General features: G+C 40.8%; 1 pseudogene; it reads left to right on the forward strand.

The window, feature by feature from the left end:
- The first annotated feature begins 19861 nt into the window (after positions 1-19861).
- On the forward strand, positions 19862-21715 carry LOC125366934 (annotated as a pseudogene).
- Positions 21716-22410: the final 695 nt, after the last annotated feature.

Below are 22410 nucleotides of genomic sequence, written 5' to 3' on the forward strand. Positions count from 1 at the left end.
ATAATCTATGGACTACAACTGAAGTGTAGGCCATGAGTCTTTGATGTAGAGAGGGTGACTCACATGACCTCTGTTTTATATTTCTCACCATTTCAGTGGCTTGCCAGTGTAGGAAATATTGTTGAACACCAAGCATCTATTCTCACTCAGTTTCTAGGGGTCAGAAGTCCAGGAGAGGCTTGCAGGGGGGATGTAAGTAAGAAGCTCAGGAGACAACTGAAATTTTCTGTTGGGGCCATGGTCATCACCAGGCTTGACTCCTTCCCAGCTCATGTACCTCAGCCATCATATGGAAGCTGTATCTCCTTGTCATGGGGCCTTTTCCATAGACTGCTCACTAATGGAGTTGTTTCACCAGGAGCAAAGTGTGAAAGAGAGATAGAGTTATAGAGAGATGTCACAGTGAGAGTAACAGCCATTTATAACTTCATATCAGAAGTGATACTTCATTTCTGTCCCTTTCTATTCATTAAATGCACAGACTAGATCTGTCCACATCTGAAAAATGAGGCAGGTGATTGTCAGAATTGGTGCAGTTTTGACCTGCGACTTCCTTTTAGAGTACTTCCTGATAAAGGGACCTGCTCAGCTAATGACTTGCAGTTCTGAATTGAAGGAAAAATCTACACCTCACCTAAGCTCTGTCATATCCAGTGCCTGAATAGGTCTGTGCGCAAGACACGTGGTCTTGGACAATGTTTGGTATGCCTGGCACTGGCTGGCAATGCCCTGAGGCTATGGGCTCCTGAATGGGACAGAAAAGAAAGGAAATTGAGAAAATAGTCTAAGAGACATCTAGGAAGGGAAATAGTGTAATCTGTGTGAAGAGTCTAGGGAATAGAGAGAGCACTCTATGATAAAAGATAATGGCCATGCCAGTCATGGCCATATACTCCTGTAGCCCTGCCATTCAGAACACAGAGGCAGAAAGATCATGAATCAAATTCAGCTTGGCAACATCATCCTCTTCTATATAAAAAAGAAGGAAGATAGAGACAAAGGGAGGAAAAATATAACAAAGGAAAATAAGAGAATGGGAGGAGATGGTACAGAAGACAGAGGGGTAAATAGAGGAAAGTAGGGAGGGAGAGGATTAGAAGAACCAGTGTTACAAGGGAAAGTATAAGTTTGGATGTGTAAGTAAACCTCATGGATAAATCAACAATGGTAAATGACACCAACTAATTATGGAGACTTTTAAAGGAGGAAGAATAAAGTGGTAGGTCACGATAACTAACAAAATGAAATACGGTTATGGAAGTATGGCTCTCTCAGATTGTTTTGTGAGTGATCTTTCTGGTATAGTTTTTGGAATTAAGTCTTGCTATGGTAAGTTGGACTGAAAACAATTATACAGGCCAAGCTGGCCTCAACCCCCCAAACCTCCTGCCTCAGCCTCTTCTGCCTTCTGTGTTTGTGACTATGGTATTATTATGCCCAGCCCATGTTTAATACTGTGTTGTTGTCAGACCTAGGGCTGGAACACAGGGCCTAGGAACTGTCCCTCAGCATTTATGCTTAAGGGTAGCCCTATCATACTTGATGTGACAGGGCCACTTGCAGTTTTCTGATAATTAATTGCTGAGAAACGTCTCATGGACTTTCCTGCCCAGGCTGGCTTTAAATGAGATTCTCAAATCTCAGCCTCCTGAGTAGCTACAATTGCAGATATGAACCACCATTGCCCCACCCATTTTTATTTTCCTTGAAAACAATTTAAAGTGGGCACCAGTGGCTCACACCACCAGAAATCCAGAAGTGGTGCTGTGGCTCTAGTGGTAGAGAGCTAGCGTTGAGCTTAAGGTCAGCTCAGGAACAGCATCCAGACCCAGAGTTCAACAGCAAGAGCAAAAACGGCCTCTCAAGTAGAATAACTTTCATGTACATGTTGTGCCTTTACTTGATTTTGGTGTCCTGGTTATTGTGTATATGTTTATCTGAATTAGAGAAGGGAAGGGAAAACATCAAAATGTTGAGACAAAAGAGAAAGGGCAAACCAATGCAACAGTGATACTCACAAGAAAATATGTCGTTAAGTAACTGTACATCTCAGGCAAGGGGAAATTTTAAAGGAGGGGAGAGGGGAGAATGAAAGAGGTGATAAGTGTGACAAGAAATGTATTTACTACCTTAGGTATGTAAGTAACCCCTCTATATGTCACCTTGACAATAAAATTAAATTAAAAGAAAAGTAAAAGTGATTAAGCTAATCAAAAACAAAAGCAGGACAAAGAAGCATAGAAAATGGTACAAACAGGAAACTCAAACTAGAATGGCAGATGTGGACAAAACTATGATATAATCTTGGATGTCTGCTCTTCCTTCTCAGGTAGAAACAGAATATATGATTCAAATTGTTGTATTCTGAGAGCAAGAATAATCCACAGAGGCACACTTAAGGTCTGAAGGAGCTTTACTTACAAAGGTATTTTATTTACAATCTAAACCCCGGAAGCAGATCCACCTCCACCTCCTTATGCTCACCCGCAATTACCTTGTCCTGAGTTAGTTACCCAGAACTCAGACCTGAGACCTGTCTTAACCTGGACTCTGAACCTCCAACCTAATTTCTAATCACCTCAGCCTCCAGGCCTGGAAATGTCCAAAACTCCAGACGTCCAGAGGAGCAGGATTCCTTCCTGTAGGCCTCGCCACTCTTCAAACTTTAAGCCTCAAGCCTCCCCCACAGGCTTTAGTCTTATCTGCCATCATCAGGATCTGGACTCCTCCCTCAGGCCTCAGGCCTAAGATTTCTGCTCAGGCCTTAGGCTTGGGATTCTACCTCAGGTCTCAGGCCTAAGTCTCCTCCTCAAGCCTAATGCTCCAGTTCAGCTTCGCCCCCCTCCTCCAGCTGGCCTGGTTTGGCTCTCCCCATTCCTATGGCAGGCCTGCTATGGATCACTGCTCCACTCTTCTCCTCAGACATGCTCTGTTCTCCTCTCTGCCCTGCTCTCCGGCTGGTCTCGTTCCTCTTTGCACTGCTTCACACCCCTCTTCTCTCCTCCTGCTCTTATCCTCTTCTACAGAAATACTCCCCTCTTTTATTTCCCCGCACCAGAAGTACAGGGGTGGAGTTTCTGGTCCCTCCAGAGTTGGGCTTGATTTCCTCTTTCTTATGCAGTGGGGCATGGCAATCACACCAACATGGGGAGTGGCTTCTGTCCTTCAGGTTATTACAAAATCGTTGCAATATCCCATCTCTTGGGCTCCTTTGTAATTAGATATAGATAATGCCATAGGACAAGAACACTGTTGCAATTTCTGTAAAAGGATTGAGTACACTGGGTGATGTTTCCCCCTGCAGAAAACCTAAGGTACCCTGCCCTCCTTACCCCCACCAGACAAAGATTAGGAGCCACTGGCCAGTGTCCTCTTCTTATGATTCCCACATGGTTGCCATGGAAGCAGTAGCATCGTTCCATGTACCTGGCTTCCTTGGCAACAGTCCTCCAGGCTCAAGAGCATACCTAGCAGTGGGTGCCTACTGAGCCCTGATTGGTCCATTCCTCACTGATGTCACTGGTCCCACTTGTGATTGGTCCATTTGCTCCCTGATGTCATCAGGCATTGTGAGGCATCCCAAGTAGAGTATATAAGAAGCTATTCTCCACTTTTGTCACTTACAGCACTGGGAGCTTTTCCTGGTGACCTGCTGGACTAACTTCGAAGGACTCTAAGGCTTTATTTGTGTGGGGGTTTGGGAGGGAGCTGTGTTGGTGTGGTTTGGGTTTGGGTATTTCTTTTCATTATTCTGGTGTTTGTATTTCCTTGTTTGTTTTTTAGTTTAGTTCATTTTGGTTAAAATTTCTTGTGTCATCTTCATTTAGAACATTCGAGATAATTATAAGATTGACTACTTTCCATTCCAGTGGAAAAATGTCAACATACAACAAAGTTTCATTTAATTCTTCCTCAGAAAGGGAGGAGAAGATCCCCATCATCGGACAGTATCAACTGAAGGGGACATCGGCCATGGTAGCTTTGGATATCTGAAGGTGACCCATCACTCTCTCACAGACACAAGGCTGGCCATAAAAGTTCTCCTGAAGAGAGACCTGGAGAACCATGGCATAGAAAATGAGGTGGACATTGTCAAGAGCATAGGTCACCCACACATCATCTGGATTTTCGAGGTCATGGAGGATAAAGACTATATCTCATCCTGGAGTTGGCCACATGGGGATACCTCATGGGGTGGATGTGCAACTCCTCCTGCAGCTGCATATTCAAGCATAAAACCAGGAGGCTGTTCAAACAGATCATGAGTGCCATGCACTGCCTTCATGAGAATGGAATTACACACTAAGACCTCCAGCCCAACAACATCCTGTTGGAAGCAAAATACAATGCCAAGGTCAGTGATGTTAGGCTGAGTGTCATGACGACCACAGGGCAGTTGATAAAGGGAGCTTGTGGAGCATTGATATTCTGACCATCAGAAATGTTCCTATACAAACTGTATGATGCCTACATAATGGACATTTGGAACTTGGGCATCATTTATTATGTGATGACAGTGAAATTTCCCCTTGGAGGGGAGGAAGTTTGCTGACATACAGGTCCTAGTGATAGAGGCCCTTCACTATACCTAACTGCAAATGTACATGATCTACTTGCCCACTTCTGACTGTGGACTCCAGTCAGAGGCCCAATGTTGAACAAATACTGGAGCACCCTTGGCTGATTGGGTATGTGTCCTGGGTCCTGATTAGCCACTACCCCGCCAGCTGGACCCCATTATTGTGGCAGTCATGTGTGACATGGTGTAGAATACAGCTGAGACTCAACAGGCAATACAGCACAGAGCATTCAATGAAGCCATAGGCACCTACCTGGTCATCAGAGAAAACTTAAAACAGAATGCCGGCCATGTGGAGTTGAGAACAATGCCTTGGATGGAACCACCATACCCAACTCCTGAAGAACATAACTCCAGACCTCTCCCTCCATGAAGGAGACCCAGGTTACCCACACAACTTAATAGTTTCAGCTTATCCTCAGAATTTCAGTGGGATGATGATGGCACCCAAACACATGTGAAGAGAGTCTGAATTGCTAGTCTGCCTGCCATTCCCTGCTTCTTCCTGCCTAGCTACAGTTCTAGCAGAATCTTGGACCAGTTTTCCTTTGACTGGTTGAGCAGGCTAGAGACTTGTGAGTCAGAGTTGAATGCATTTCCCTCTGGGCAGCCACAAATGGAGGCCACAGCCTCCAGCTAGAGTTCTAGGCAGGGCTGGAAGAGAGTGGCTGACAGGATAGTCACCATTCTTCCCAGACTCTGCTGCTGTGTGAAGGTCCCAAATAATGTCCACAGGGTAAGAGCACAGCTATTCCAGGTAGGGGTGCTGAACTCAGAAAATTTCTTTCACTGGGGTGTGGGAAATCAGAGAGGTGTTCACATAAATGCTGCGGGAACAGGTCATGCTGGAAGTTCACACTGCATGTGGCCAGCACACCTATCAGAGGCCTCAGCCCAAGCCAGTCCAGCCAGGTCCTGTGGCAAGTGCTAGGGAATCCTGCAGCAGGGATTAGGGGGAAAAGACAGCTGAAATGGAGTTGACTTTCTAAGCTAAAAGGTAAGTTGAATAGTACCTCCAGCAGCCTCTACCTTCTGAGCAAAAAGAGTAGGCAAGCATTTTTAATAATGTATACAACATGCCCCAAATACTTTATACATTGTTCTTAAGGGAAGCAAGATCGGTTGAGCAAATAACGTCCATAATGACATGCTTGTTTGTAAATTTTTTCTGTTTCTTGTACCCTGTGATTGATCAGAGGAAGGTAATCAAGACAGACAGGTAGGCAGGCAGGCATCGGAAGTACAGTCAACATCCTGTCATGATCACCCTTCTCTCAGTAATCTCAGGCTACAAGAAAAAGAAGTTAGGCACTGTCCGAACACATCTGGGAAGGCAAGCCTTTTTAATAATGTATAAAAAGTGTCACCAAATACTTAATATATTGTGCTTAAGGGCAGATAGATTGACTGAGCAAATAATGTAAATTATGACATAATAATACATATGATTTGTTGTAAATTATTATTGTAGCCTGGGATTTCTAGAAGGAAGGGTGATTATGGTAGGCAGACAGGCAGACAGGCAGGGAGACATTATGAGGTACAGTCAACATCCTATAATCATCCCCTTCTCTCAGATATTCCAATCTACAATAAACAGATCTTCATGCACTGTCAAAATATATCTGGGAAGGCAAGGATTTTTAAAAATTTTTAGAACATGGTGCCCAAATCCATCATGTATTGTGCTTAAGTGCAGCCAGATTGTTTGTGAAAATAATATCCATAATGACATAATAGGGTTATGTTTCTTTGTCCATTTTTTCTGTTTATTGTAGCCTGTGATTTCAGAGAGAATGTTGATAATGACAGGCAGGTAGGCTGGCAGGCATTATGAGGTACAGTCAATATCCTGTGATGATCACCTTTGCCTCAGAATTCCCAGGTTATAATAAACAAAACTTTGTGCACTTTCTCAAACATCTGGGAAGGGAAGAATTTTTAATACTGTATACAACATGCCCCCAAATCCTTTATATTTTGTGCTTAAGGGCAGCTAGATTGTTTCAGCAATTAATGTCCATAATGGCATAATAGTAAGTGTGCTTTGTTGAAATTTTTTTGTTTATTGTTGCCATGGAATTTTCAGAGAAGGGTGTTCATGACAGGCTGGCAGGCAGGCAGGCAGGCTGGCAGGCAGGCAGACATTAGGAGGTACAGTCAACATTTTGTCATGGACACCGTCCCTTAGAAATCCCAGGCTACAATAAACAGGACTTGGTGCACTATCTCAACATGTCTGAGAAGGCAAGCATCTTTAACAATGTCTATCACATGCCCCCAAATCCTTTATACATTGTGCTTAAGGGAGGTCAGTTTGATTGATCAATAATGGCAGTTATGACATAATAGTAGCTATGATTTGTTGTAACGTTTTCTGCTTATGGTAGACTGGTATTTCTCAGAGATGGGTAATCATGACAGGCAGGTAGGCAGGTAGGCAGGCAGGCTGGAAGACATTAAGAGGTACAGTGAACATTGTCATGATCACCTTTTTCTCAGAAATCCAAGGATAAAATAAACAGAACTTCGTGCACTGTCTCGACACATCTGGGGAAAAAAAGCATTTTTAGTAATGTATACAACATACTCCAAAAACCTTTGCAAATTGTGCTTAAGGGCAGGCAGATGGAGCAAATAATGTCAATATTTTCATAATAATAGCTAGGTTTTCTTGAAAATATTTTCTCTTTATTGTAGCAAGGGAATTCTGAGAAAAAAAGATGATCATTACAGGCACCCAGGCGGTCAGTCAGGCAGAAAGGAAGGAAGGCATTAGGAGGTACAGTCAACATTCTGTGATGGTCACCTTTCTCTCAAAAATTCCAGGCTACAATAAAGAGAACTTCGTGCACTCTCTCTACATATCTGGAAAGGAAAGCCTTTAAATGCTATACACAACATGCCCCCAAATCCTTTATAAATTGTGCTTAAGGGCAATCAGATTGGTTGAGGAAATAATGTCTATTTTGACATAATTGTAGCCATGTATTGTTGTAATTTTTTCCTGATTATTGTATCCTGGGATTTCTGAGAGATGGGTAATCATGGCAGGCAGGCCAGGAGGCAGGCAGGCAAGCAGTCATTATGAGGTACAGTAAACATCTGGTCATTATCACCCTTCTCTCAGAAATTCCAGGCTACAATAAACAAAACTTCTTGCACTGTTTCTACATATTTGGGAAAGCAAGCCTTTTAAATGTTGTATACAATATGCCCCCAAGTCCTTTATACATTGTGCTTAAGGGCAACCAGATTGGTTGAGCAAATAATGTACATGTTGACACAATAGTAGCTCTGGTTTTTGTAAATTATTTCAGTTTATTTTAGCCTGGGATTTCTGATAGAAGGTTGAGCATGTATGGCACGCAGGCAGGTGGGCATGTTGGCAGGATCTCAGGCAGGCAGAAAAGCATGCAGGCATTAGGTGGTACAATCAATATGCTGTCATGATCACCCTTCTCACAGAAATCACTGGCTACAATAAATAGGACTTGGTGAACTGTCTGCACACATCTGGAAGGCAGGCATTTTTAATAATGTATACAACATGCCCCCAAATTCTTTGGACATTTTGCTTAAGGATAGACAAATCAGTTGAGTAAATAAGGTCAATCATGACATAATAGTAGCTATGTATTTTTGTAAATTTTCTCTGTTGATGGTACCATGAGATTTCTGAGAGTAGGGTGATCATGGCAGGCAAGCAGTCAGGCAGGCAGGTAGGGAGGCAGGCATTAGGTGGTACAGTCAACATCCTGTCAAGATCACTCTTATCTCCGAAATCTAAGACTACAGTAAGCAGAACTTCCTGAACTGTCTCAACACATTTGGTATGGCAAGCATTTTTAACAATGTATACAGCATGCCCTCAAATCCTTTATACATTTTGCATAATGGCAGCCAGGTTGGTTGAAAAAATATTGTCAATCATGACATAATAGTAGCTATGACTTGTTGTATATTTTTTTGGTTTATTGTAGCCTAGTGTTTCTGAAAGAAGGGTTATCATGACAGGGATGCAGGCAGGCAGGCAGGCATTAGGAGGTAAGGTCAACATCCTGTCATGGTCACCCTTATCTTAGTAATCCCAGGCTACAATAAATATACTTTGTGAACTACTGCACACGTCTGAGAAGGCAAGCATTTTTAATAATGTATACACCATGCCCCCAAATCCTTTATACATTGTGCTTAAGGGCAGTCAGATTGGTCAAGTAAATAATGTCCACTATGACATAATAGTAGCTATGTTTTGTTTTAAACGTTTTTTGTTTATTGTAGCCTGGGATTTCTGAGAGATGGGTGATCGTGACAGGCAGGCAGGCAGGCAGGCAGACAGGCATTAGGAGGTACAGTCAACATCCTGTCATGACCAAAATTCTCTCCGAAATCCCTGTCCACAATAAACAGCACTTCCTGCACATTCTCAACACATCTGGTAAGGCAAGCATTTATTATAATGTATACCACAGGCACCCAAATCCTTTATACACTGTGCTTATGGACTGACAGATTGGTTGAGCAAATAAGGACATTATGGTAGCTATATTTTGTTCTAAATTTGTTCTGTTTATTGTAGCTTGGGATTTCTGAGAGAAGGATGATTATGAGAGGCAAGCAGGCAGGCATTAGGGGGTACAGTCAACATCCTGTCATGTACACCCTCAGAACTCCCAAGCTCCAATAAAGAGAACTTCGTGCACTGCCTAACACATCTGGGAAGGCACGCATTTTTAATGATATATACAACATGCTCCAAAGCCGTTATAAATTTTGCTTCAGGGCAGTCAGTTTGGTTGAGCAAATGATTTCCATTATGACCTAATAGCAGCTATGTTTTGATGTAGATTTTTTTCTCGTTATTATAGCGTGGGATTTCTCAGAGATGGGTCATCATGACAGGCAGTAACGCAGACAGGGAGGCAGGGAGGAAGGAAGGCAGACCTTGGGAGGTACAGGCAAGCATTTTTAATAATGTATACAACATGCACCCAAATCCTTTATACATTGGGCTTAAGAACAGCCAGATTGTTTGAGCAAAAAATGTCCATAACGACATATTTGTAGCTATATTTGTTGTAAATTTTTCTGTTTATTGTTGCCTAAGATTGCTTAGAGATGGGTGATTATGACAGGTAGGGAGGCAGGCAGGTCTTCGGCAGAAAAGTCAACATCCCGGCTTGATTACCCTGCTCTCAGAAATCACAGGCTGCAATAAGCAGAACATCATGCACTGTCTCAAAACATCTGGGAAGGCAAGCATTTTAAATACTTAATAAACAACATCCCCAAAAATCTTTTACATATTGTGCTTAAGGGCAGCCAGATTAATGGAGCAAATAATGGCCATAATGACGTAATAGTAGTTATGTTTTGTTGTAATATTTTTCTCTTTATTGTAGCCTAGGATTTCTTAGAGAAGGGTAATCCTCACAAGTAGGCAGGCAGGCAGGAATTAGGTGGTATAGTCAACATCCTCTCATGATCACCGTTCTCTCAGAAATCCCAGGCTACAGTAAACAGTACTTCCTGAACTGTCTCAATACATCTGGGAAGGCAATCATTTTTAATAATGTATACAACATTCCCCCAAATCCTTTATAACTTGTCCGTAAGGGCAGCCAGTTTGGTTCCTAAAATAATGTCCACAATGACATAAAATAGCTATGATTTGTTATAATTGTTTTCTCTTGTGTGTAGCCTAGGATTTCGTAGAGAAGAATGATCATCACAGGCAGGCAGGCAGGCAGGCAGACATTAGGAGGTACAGTCAACCTCCTTCGTAAATATTGTCAAACATGGCTAATAGTAGCTATGATTTTGTATATTTTTCCTTTTTATTGTATCCTGGGATTTCGGAGTGAAGTTTTATCATGACAAGGTTGCAGGAAGGCAGGCAGTCATTAGGAGGTACAGTCAATATCCTGTCATGATCATTCTTCCCTCTGAAATCCCAGGTTACAATAGACAGATTTCATGCATTGTTCAACACATCTGGGATAGCAAGCATTTTTAACAATATATGCACCATACCTCCAAATCCTTTATAAATTGTGCTTAAAGGCATTCAGATTCAGATTGGTTGAGCACATAATCCATTAGGACATGACTCACTATATTTTGTTGTAAATTTTTTCTGTTTATTATAGCTTAAGATTTCTGAGAGATGGGTGACTATGACAGGCAGGAAGGCACGCAGGCAGTCAGGCAAGGATGCAAGCAGGCAGGCAGGCATTAGGAGGTACAGTTAACATACTGTCATGAACATCCTTCTCTCAGAAATCCCATGCTACAATAAACACAACTTGGCGAACTGTTTCAACACATCCAGAAAGACAAGTGTTTATAATAATGTATACAACATGCCCCCAAATCCATTATACATGGTGCTTAAGGGCAGCCAGATTGGTTGAGCAAGTAATGCCCACAATGACACAATAGTAGCTATGTTTTGTTGTAATTTTTTAATGTAGCTGGGGACTTCTGAGAGAAGAATGATCATCGCAGGCAGGCAGGCAGGAAGGCAGGCAGGGAGGCAAGAAGGCAGGTAGGCATTAGGAGGAACAGTGAACATCCTGCCATGATCAACATTCTCTCAGAAATCCCAGGCTACAATAAACAGAAATTCGTGCACTGTCTCAAAACATCTGGGAATGCAAGTGTTTTTAATAATATAAACAACAGTCTCCCAAATATTTTATACATTTCCTTAAGGGCAGCTAGATTGGTTCAGCAAAAAATGTCTATATTGACATAATAATAGCTAGGTTTTCATGTAAATATTTTGTTTATTGCAGCCAGGGATTTCTGAGAGAAGGGTGATCACTAAAAGTACCCAGGCAGTCAGGCAAGCAGGCAGAATGTCAGGCACTAGTAGGTACAGTCAATTTCCTGTCATGATCCACCACCTTTCAGAAATCCCAGGCTACAATAAACAGAATTTTGTGTGCTGTCTTTACATATCTGGGCAGCCAAGCCTCTTCAATGCTGTATACAACATGTCTCCAAATCCTTTATAAATTGTGCTTAAGGGCAATCAGATTCATTGAGCAAATAATGTACATTGTGATGTAATATTCCTATGTTTTGTTGTGAAATTTTTCTGTTATTGTAGCCTAAGATTTCTGAGGGAAGGGTGATCATGACAGAGAGGCAGGCCGGCATGCAGGCATAAGGTAGCATATTCAATAATTTGTCATGATCACCCTTCCCTCAAATATCCCATGCTAAAATAAACAGAACTTCATGTACTGTCTCAAAACATCTGGAAAGGCAAGCATTTTTAAGAATGTAAACAGTATGCCCCAAATCCTTGGTACAATTTGCTTAAGAATACAACTGTGATCTACTGGTACCTGGCATAGGTTTTATAATGTAGTGTGGCAAGATCCCCCTTCCTTCAGAACTACAACCTTTGCCTGTCTCTGGACAGCTGGGTGTTTTGAGGGTGCCTTCCTTATGAGCCTGATTCATGAGGGCAAAACACTTAACCAGAACTCCCTGTGCCACTCCCCTCTGTACCATGTCGATCCTCAGGAACACAGATTTGGGGCACCAGAAACCCATTTGTCAACCCACCTGTTATACAGTTGATACAGATAGAAAATGCATAGGGGCAGAGATTCATTTCTCAGGTCAGTAGGACTAAACTGGGAAAGTCTCACAATTACTGTTGCACTGTGGATCTTCCTGAGATCATCCCATCCTCCTTTATCTCTGGTCCTGGGGACCAAAATGAAGCTGAAGGTGCTGAAGGTGGCAATATCTTCTGCAATCTGAGACAGGACCTGCTTGGTACCCATAATCCCTCTCTCAAAGCTGCACAGAGAACACCTGCTTCTGGCTTGGTTTTATTTCCTAGCTGCTTCACTTTGACAGTTTTATTCTTTCTGTCCCTCCTTTTTTCTTCTCTTTCAACATGAATCAAGGGTTTCATAGTGGTTCTTCCCTTTTAGCATGGTAGTCAAAAATTCACTGACCCCATGCACACTGTAAAATTTGGCCCGGCTTCAAAAGGATGACCAACCAGTGAGGGTTTTTTATCAGGAAATCTAAAATTGCCATAATAACCAGGAATAAATATTTATTGCAGTGATTTGCATATTATGGAAACAGGGTGAGGATGAGCGCACAGCTCTATGGAAAGGATTCTGTCCTGCCTGGGGTTCCTAAAGTCGCTGTCACACAGTGGGACTTACAGATGGTTAAAAATTAGAGTAAATAAATGAACAAATCATAAATAAGCTGGGTAGAAAGGAGAGCATGGATGAGCTGTAGCCCAGGAGGGAAAAGTGCAATTTGCAGTCAGCTTCCATCACTTCAAAATTCTAAGAAGAGATGACCTCACCGAGAAGATGGTGCCCTGAACAAATAACATTGGACACACCTCTGACCTGGATGTAGACTCCAGAATGGAAGACAGCTATTAACTCTACTCCAGGAGGGCCAGGAGACATAATGTGAGCTACACTGGCCCTGGCGACCTCTCCTTTAGATCCTAGTAGCTACTGTTTCTGTTCTATCATCCAAGTCCCATGGAGCTAGAAGTCATTTTGAACAAGTTAATTCTGTGAAATATAGTTCTGGCTCAGCAAAGAGGGAAAAGCCTGCAACCACATTAGTGCAGACCTCATTGCCTGCCAAAGTTACTGCTACTCATAACGTCCACACTTAACAAACACTTCTCAGCAACTGATTGTAATCTGAAGGAGAAACTTGGCTAATTATGACCATCTAAAGCTGCAAAAGCCCTTCTAGAAATTTCTGTTCTCTTCCTACCATATTAATCACTAATTCTAGCCCTGGAATTTCTTCACCCACAGAAGAAGAGGGATGAATGAAAATCAAACTCTTGCACTAAGCCAATAAAATCAAAGGGCATGTTCATCTTGATTTTAGTTCAATACATGAAATTGGAATGTGGGAAAAAATCAGCTTCTCTAGTAGAGTCAGCTGTGTGCCAATCGGCAGGAAACTTGGCCACATAAAACTACTAAATGCCAAATAGAAGACGGCAAAGAGGGAGGGAAGTGGAGGAACCAAGAAATTCATTAAATTCACTAGGAAAAAGCAGCATTTCAATTGCATAACAAAAAAATATTCAAGATGGCAAGTAATGACTCACAACTATAACCTTAGTTACTCAGGACACTAGGATTTGAGGATTGAGGTTCAAAGCCAGCCTGAGCAGAATAGTTCATGAGACTCTTATTTCCAATTAACCACCAAAAGCCAGAAGTAGAGCTGTGTCTCAAGTAGTAGAACACCAGCGTTTAGTTGAAAAATCTAAGGCCCAGCACCAAGGACCTGGGTTCAGTATTTTGAAAACAGATAATTGTGTGAAAATAGCCAAAAACTGACATACAATGACCCCGTTCTCTGAGGCCATTAAGGTCTCTGCATAGAATTCTGATCTAATATATTTTGACAAGTGGAAGCATATAGTTGTTTCTTTATCTTGATTAAGGCTTAGGATACAGAAGAATGACTTGATTACCACATGTTCTCAGACAGGAGCATGATGAAAATAACTTGATCTATACTAGAAAGTTTAAGGAAAAAATTACCTGTTTGAAGGTGAAAGTTCAGAATGAAATTGTGAGACTCAAATTTGGTATTGATTGATTACTGGTGTCAACAACACCCTTGCTTCTTTAGCCAATATGAAATGAGTACATTTGCAGAGGCCTCTGCATATGGCATACCTGCTGGAACCTGTTTGCATCAACAAGCAATGCTCTGTGGCTCTAAGGAACATAGTGTGTCTGATTTGCCCCTATGGACATGATACCTTCATATCATTGGTTGTCATCTCATTGGCACAGTATTTTTTTTCTTGCCATTTCATCTGTAGTTCACATGGCATTCTCAGATGCAATCCAGTGGCATCATCCCAAATGGTGTTCATGCAAATAGATTTTGGACACAGATGTTGAACCTCTTGGAGGAAATCATAGCACCTGCATGAAGAGGGAGAATCTGCAAACATGTTTTCCAACTCATGTTTTTCTCCTGGATAGAAGACTACAGATTCACAGCCCCAGGAAAGAGTTTTCCACATTCTTCACATGAGATTCACAATAGGCTTAGATGAAAGAACATTAGCTACAGTGTAAATCTCTGCCAATAAAAAGACACATATGCATACATACAGACATATATGAGTATACATACCTGGCACTTCAAGCTTTACTTCCAGGCAGAATTTCAGCTTGGGAGATGCTTCAGGGATGTGCCCTTTGATCTTCATACTCATTCTTCTCCAGCTTCCCCTTCTCAAGTCCTTGGGTGGCACTAGCCGCTTTTCTACAAGGAAGCACTGAGCTCACATGGATGGAGATTTGCTGATGGCTGGATTTTTCCCTCTCTATATTTTAGGAAGAGATGGCAGTAACAGTGATGCTTCCCAAAAAGAACACAATAAGCCATAAGTAACTTATCATTCTATTTTCATTTCTTGTTTGTTTTCAGGATTGGCAGTGGTTGAGGGAACTTTTGTGTGCAAAGCAATATCCTCTGTCTTCTCTATCCTGACCTACCATCCCTAGTGTACCAGAAACAGCTCAGTTTCATTATTCTATTTTGCAAGTACTCTTGGGTGACTTTCTCCCTATAAGTAGAAGACTCTTTTTTCATGCAGTGTAGCTTCTCCTTTCCAGGGCTGTATGTTGTTCACTTTATTCAAACATCCCTGTATCTCTTGCATCCCAGCTATCATGGTTGATAATGAAGTGATGTTATTAATGACAACCTGTGTCAGTGGCATGAATTCTGTACAAAAGCTTACAGAAACCTTTCCTTCCCAACTGGCCAGTGGTCTGAAATTTTTTTTCTTTTGTGACACATATTTTAAGGAAATTGATTAAAATATTTATTTTAGTCTGGTGGCTCCTGATTTTAATCCTATCTAAGCAAAAGGCTGATATCTGAGTGTTGTGGGTTGAAGCCAACCTGGACAGGAACTTCCTTGAGAATTTTATCTCCAATTACCCAGCCAAAATATATGGGGCTTTGGCTCAAGTAGCAGACTGCTAACCTTGAGCCGAAAAGTTCTATTCGAGTTTCCAGGCTTTGTTTTCAAACCCAAAGACACACACATATACTTACAAACACTCTGTTTCTCTGTCTCTCTCTCTGACTGTCTCTCTGTCTCTCTCTGTCTCTTTTATTGTAGACAAGAAGTTACTAAATCATTATATCAAGTCAGATATGGTCCACAATCCAAGTATTACCTCATGTTCAATAAGTGCAATGTTTTAACCTATTCCCTGGCAAAAATAAGCAAGTATTCAATCCATCAAAGTCATAGGTTTTTAATTACTCTTCCTAAATTTCTACGCTCATTATTTAGGTTTATCTTCAAAAGCTACCAGTTTTTTTTAGTGGTGGCTTTTACAATTGAAGGAATCAAAACAAATTCTCATCTTTTACACAACTTGACTATGGAATTTGATATCTATGATGTGCAATTTGGACATTGGCTAGCAATTAAAAATCCATTTGCCTCTTTGGGAAGTACAAGAGTCCAAATTACTCCCGTATGAAAGGGAACATGTCCATAGCAGTGCTGAATGGACCATCAGGATTAAAGTCTGCCCAGATTGGAATGTTGCTAGGCCTCTACAGTTTTCCACAAGTGAAGGTGAGAGAGTGAGCAGATATTAAATAAATGTCTAATTTAGTGCCATTTTATGTGAGAGAAAAGAATAATAGGAAGATACTAGATTTATGAGCCTATTGAATTTTGTGATATCCAAAAAAATAGAGTTCAAAATAATTGGATATTTATAATCCCATGTGTAGAAAAGAGGACAGAAAAGTTAGAGCAAAAACACCCAAATGATTCTTTTTTAAAGCAAGAAATAACAAATGATTTTAAATTGTGGAGATAACATGACCAGAGTGCTGGTAGCTCACGCCTCTAATCCCAGGAACTCAAGAAATGTTTATGTCCATTTAGTCAGCCAAATGCAGACAGTGAATGTGTGGTTCCAATGGCAGAGTGCTAGCCTTGAGAGGACAAAGTCAAGTTAATGTATGAGGCCCTGAGTTCATTGCACTCTACTGGCTAGCTTGCATATGCACAAACACGCACTCGTGCAAGATATTATGTTGAATGAAGTCAAGCTCCGAAAGAAAGAGGACATGTGTTCTCTCATATATGAAAGTTAGATCTAAAACATGACCATGAATTATGAAATAAGCATGAAATACATACAAAGCCTTTTGTGTATGTGCATCATCCATCTAGCTAGTTTATGCTACATATAGGGATTGAAGTCCATGATGTATTGTCTGACCAAATAACTGACAGTATAAAAATAAATGAACGATAGAAAGCTGAAGCCTATCCTCTCTGAGGGTGATAGACATTAAAGATGTCTGAAAAAGAGCAGAGGAATGGGGAATAGAAGTAGAAGGGTTGGAAAATACAAGATAATACTCAATGTACCTATTTAAAAACTGACTTAGGAAAGTTGGAATGAGTGTAGTTGGTTGTGATAGGAGTTATAGATAGAAATAATGACAGAGATCAAAGGCATTGTCTGAGTACATTTCACAACTATTAAAAACAATGAAAATGTTTACATGAAAAAATGACTTTCCATCTAATTTTACTGGTTACTTAATATACTTCACAATAGTGATTGTGATAGATAGTAATATTCTCATTCATGGGCTGTGCATTTTTTATTTTTTCAGCTTACCTTTGGGCCTCTTAATCAAGGCCTGAGTGACCATTACAAGTTCCCTGCCCTGTATCAGATGGCCCAGAAGGACACATCAATAGCTACTGCCATGGTCTCCTTACTGATTCCCTTCAACTGGAACTGGGTGGATCTGTTTACCATAGATGATGAGAAAGGTTTGTGGATTCTTCCTGCATTGAAAAAAAATGGCCAAGAACAGAGTTTCTATAGCCTTTGAGCTAGCTATTCCAACCCACGGTTTATCATACACACTCAAAGTCACGTCCCTTTATAACCAGATTAATAAATCCTCAGCAAATGTCCTCATCATCTACGGTGATGATGAATCCCTACTAGATTTAATGAGGTGTGTTGAGCAACTATTAGTAAAAGGCAAAGTTTGTATCTTGAACTCACAGTGGGATTTAACCATCAGAAAGAGATATCTCATGCTAGGCTCATCCCATGTACCTCTCATTTTCTCACAACATCACCCAGATGTTTCTGGATTCACAGATTTTGTCAAGGCAGTTAACCCTTCCACATACCCAGAAGATTATTTCCTTGCTCATCTGTGGTTTCTGTCTTTTAATTGCTCAGATTCTGAGTCTGACTATGTAACATGGGAGAACTGTCCTCATGAGGCCTCCTTGGATTGGTTGCCTGGGCACATTTTTGACATGTCTATGTCTGGAGACAGTTACAATGTGTACAACGCTGTGTATGCTGTGGCCCATGCTCTCCATGAGATGTTTCTTCATCAGTCAGAAATACAAACAATGGGAAACAGGAAAGGGACAGTGCATTCCCCTGCACAGGTAAGGCCTTCTGTTTCTGATGGCACACCCTGTCAGAACAGTCAATTTGTACAGGACTTTATTACCACATGAAATTAATTATTTTAGTTAGGTTCCCCAAATTAAAGTAATTATATTTCTGTAAATGTCTGTGAGGTTTTTCTAGACATGTATTCCTGTACTCTTAAGGAAAACAGGCCAGTAACAAGCAATAAATTAATTCCATATTTCTATACATTCTTCTACTGACTAATAACCAGAACGTACACAGAGATAATGTTTTGGCAACTTATTAGCACCTTTTCCATAGGAATTTGTAAGCATGAGCTGATGAGCAAAAGTATATTTTTAATAAGTGACCTAGTTTCATTCTCCTTTAGATATTAAAACTTGAACAAGCTCAAACTATAACTCTAGACACTAATAGAATTAATTGTTGTGGAAAACTCTAACTAGACATCTGAGAATTTCTGCCTTTATGATTATTTAAATGAAATAGGTTTCTCTTGAAAAGAGGACTTCTAGCACTTTGCTGAGTGACCAGCATTCAGGAAAATTATTTTTACTCCTGCAAAGATTTTCTTCTGGACTGATTCATCAGGTGTCTGTGTTTTTCTTGCATTCTGAATCAGAGATTAAAGACACTCAGGAGCTTTTCTTAATTCTTAATTCTAATTTTCTTAATTTCTGTCTAACCACTGCGATGTAGTTCACCATAAGATGATGTATCTCTTGTAGCTGCACCCTTTTCTGAAGAACACCCAATTTCAGAATCCTGCTGTCGATTGAGTGATTTTTAGATGATAAAAGCAAATTGGAGGCAGAGTATGACATTGTGAACATTTGGAATTTTCCAGAAGGTCTTGATCTTCAGGTGAAAATAGCAAAGTTTTCTCCATTTGCTCTACATGATCATCAACTGTCTTTTTCTGAAAATATGGTAGAGTGGGCCTCAGGAACTACAGAGGTGGGTTGGATTTAATTCTAGTGATTTTAAGAACAAATATGTAAGTAAAATTCACACTTAAAATATATACCTGATTGAATGCCAGCAACTGTCTCCTGTAACACTAACTACTCAGTTCTGAATATCCTGATTTGAAGTCAGGCCAAGCAGGAACACCTGTGAAATTGTTATCTTCATTTAACCACTGCAAAAGAGATCCTGAGTGCTGGCTGATGCTTCTAATCCTATCTACTTGGGAGATTAACATCCTCAGTTCTCAGATTAAAGCTCATTTTAGAGCCCCAGCAGGCAAGAAATCAGTGAGACTCTTTGTCATTAAACTAACAAAAACTAAGCTGGAGCTGTTGATCAAGTGGCCCATTACTCATCTTGAATAAATACAACTCAAGGACATTTCTTAGACACTGAGTTCAAGCTCCAGGATCAGCATCATCCAAGAAAAACTCAGTTTGTTTAAAAATGTTAATTTTGAACATTGTCATAAAATACAAATTGCACGTTTCTTAGCAGGATTCTAACACCGATAAATTACCTAAGGAATGGCTTCATGTGTTTGAAAGGTTTATTTGGTTCTGTACTCTGGTTGCTTCATTTAATGATTAGTTCAGCTGTTACTTAGGTGTCTTTCATGAAAGTAATCATTGAATGAGGTAGCATATAATCCTTTTGTGAATCTAAGTTGTTCAAATAATGGAACTTTTGGAATGTTAGGAAAAGCGTAAACAGATTCTGACACATGTCTGATTTTCCCCAGCCTGTTCATTCTGTCTGCAGTAAGTTCTGTGGTCTTGGATTCAGGAAATCTCCTCTGGCGGGAAAGGCTGCCTGCTGCTTTGATTGTACTCCTTGCACAGAGAATGAGATGGTCAATGGGACAGGTAAGTTCACAGTGGTGGGAGAAATACTTGTTCTCTCGTAGTGCCCCATAAACCATGCAAAGTACTACAAAAGTTGTGTCTTGGGGTTGCAAAGTCCTCCTTCATTCACTTAGTAGTGATTTACTTGCAGCAATGGATGGTGCAGCTTGCTGAAAAAAAAAACAAAAACTAAAACAAATCATGTGCTCTGAATTGTGTATAGGATTAACTTTTTCTAGTATATTGTATGCATATTTATTTAACTACTCAGTAATGGTAGCAAATTTTCTATCATATGATGTGGTCAAGGATGTGGTCTACAACTTTCTCAAAATTGCTTTTACATTATAAATCTTTATTTCCTAGTGCCATAGCTGTTCTAAAAACAAAGCAAGTGCTCTGGTTTGGTACAAGCATTGTGCATGGCATTACTCTATAACTTCAAAGAATGATTATATTCTGTATTCCCATGTGCATTACAGGTGAGTAAGAGAAGCAAATATCACAATTACAAGGAAGGACCACAGTGCTCCTAGCTACATTGCACAGAGACATAGAGAAAAATGCAAGATCCACTAGTCGTTTTAAATAAGGACATTGAGTTATACGCAAGAATCTGAGAATTATTATGGAAGCACGAAGAAATGTATAAAGTCATTGTTAGGACATTAGGAATGCCAAGGAACAATATGAATGGTATTCATTGCAAGTAACTAGTTTCAACTAGACTTCTGGAAACAAGTGTAGGAACATGATGAAGTTACAAATAATAATGCTAAACATATCTGGTAATACTTGGTCAAATGAAGATTATGCTAGTCATTATTGATGTATAAGAATTTTTTTCTAGGGAGGGATTCCCTAATTTCCTTTTCAGCAGTGAAAAGGGAATAATGGTAACTTGTCTTCCTCACCAGATATGGAGCAGTGTGTGAAGTGTCCAGATCATCAATATGCCAAGAGAGAGAGAAACAAGTGCCTCCTAAGAACTTCAAGTTTCCTAGCTTATGGAAAGCCTTTGGGAATGGGCTTGGCCTGTATGGCTCTTGGTTTATCTACACTCACAGCAATTGTTCTTGGGGTCTTTGTGAAACATCACAACACCCCCATTGTCAAGGCTAATAATCCGGCTCTCAGATACATTCTGCTCATCTCCCTTATCTTCTGTTTCCTCTGTTCCTTGCTCTTTATTGGCCATCCCAGCACAGTCACCTGCATTCTACAGCAAACCACATTTGGAGTTGCATTCACTGTAGCTGTTTCTGCTGTCTTGGCCAAAACTGTAACTGTGGTTCTGGACTTCAAAGTCACTTCTCCCGGGAGAAGGATGAACTGGCTGCTGGTATCAGGGGCTCCTAACTTCATCATTCCCATCTGCACTCTGTGCCAGGTGACTTTCTGTGGACTCTGGCTGGGAACCTCTCCTCCCTTCATTGACACACACACACACACACTCTGAACATGGCCACCTCATCATCCTATGTAACAAGGGCTCCCTCACTGCTTTCTACTGTGTCTTGGGATACCTGGGCTCCTTGGCCCTCACCAGCTTCACTATGGCTTTCATGGCCAGGAACCTGCCTGACACCTTCAATGAAGCCAAGTTCCTGACCTTCAGCATGCTGGTGTTCTGCAGTGTGTGGCTCAGCTTCCTGCTTATTTACCACAGTGCCAAGGGCAAAGTCATGGTGGCTGTGGAGGTCTTCTCCATGTTGGCCTCCAGTACAGGGCTCCTGGGCTGCATTTTTGCCCCCAAGTGCTACATCATCTTGTTAAAGACAGACAGAATTTGTCTGCCTGGCTTCAGGGATAAAAGACATTGAAGTCGAAATAAATCATTGTTAAGACTAAACTCATATATTTGATTACTACATACAATTTCTGAACTAAATCTAGAGTAATTTTCCAGTCTTATGTTTGTTTATATTATGGAAATGTTACTTCAATGAATAAGGGTGAATTGCTTACATTTTTTCTTATATATTTTTCATTCTTTCTATTATGTACTTAATCTTTATTCCAATTTTTGGTGTCTTTTGAGCTAAGTCCTAGGCGAAGGGCTAAGTGTATACATAATGACACATAAAACTGGTAAATTCTCTTCTTCTCCTACATCTATCCAAGAAGAATGTTCAGGCACCCAGAAGGGGAGCAGCAGGATATTAACAAGATAGACTCAAGAAATCACAGAATGGGAGGAGGAAGCCCTTCATCTTAGAGGATAAAATCCTGGGTGATGATTCTTTTTCTTTTTCTTTTTCTTTTTTTTTTTTTTGGCCAGTCTTGGGCCTTGGACTCAGGGCCTGAGCACCCTCCCTGGCTTCTTCCCGCTCAAGGCTAGCACTCTGCCACCTGAGCCACAGCGCCCCTTCTGGCCTTTTTCCATATATGGTTCTGGGGAATCGAACCGGGAGCGTCATGTGTAGGAGGCAAGCACTCTTGCCAATAGGCCATATTCCCAGCCCTGGGTGATGATTCTTGAGAGTAGTTTTACTGTGACTAAAATGAGGGGAAAAGG

This window comes from Perognathus longimembris, chromosome 18, assembly GCF_023159225.1.
Source record: "Perognathus longimembris pacificus isolate PPM17 chromosome 18, ASM2315922v1, whole genome shotgun sequence".
In the NCBI taxonomy this organism is placed as follows: domain Eukaryota; kingdom Metazoa; phylum Chordata; class Mammalia; order Rodentia; family Heteromyidae; genus Perognathus; species Perognathus longimembris.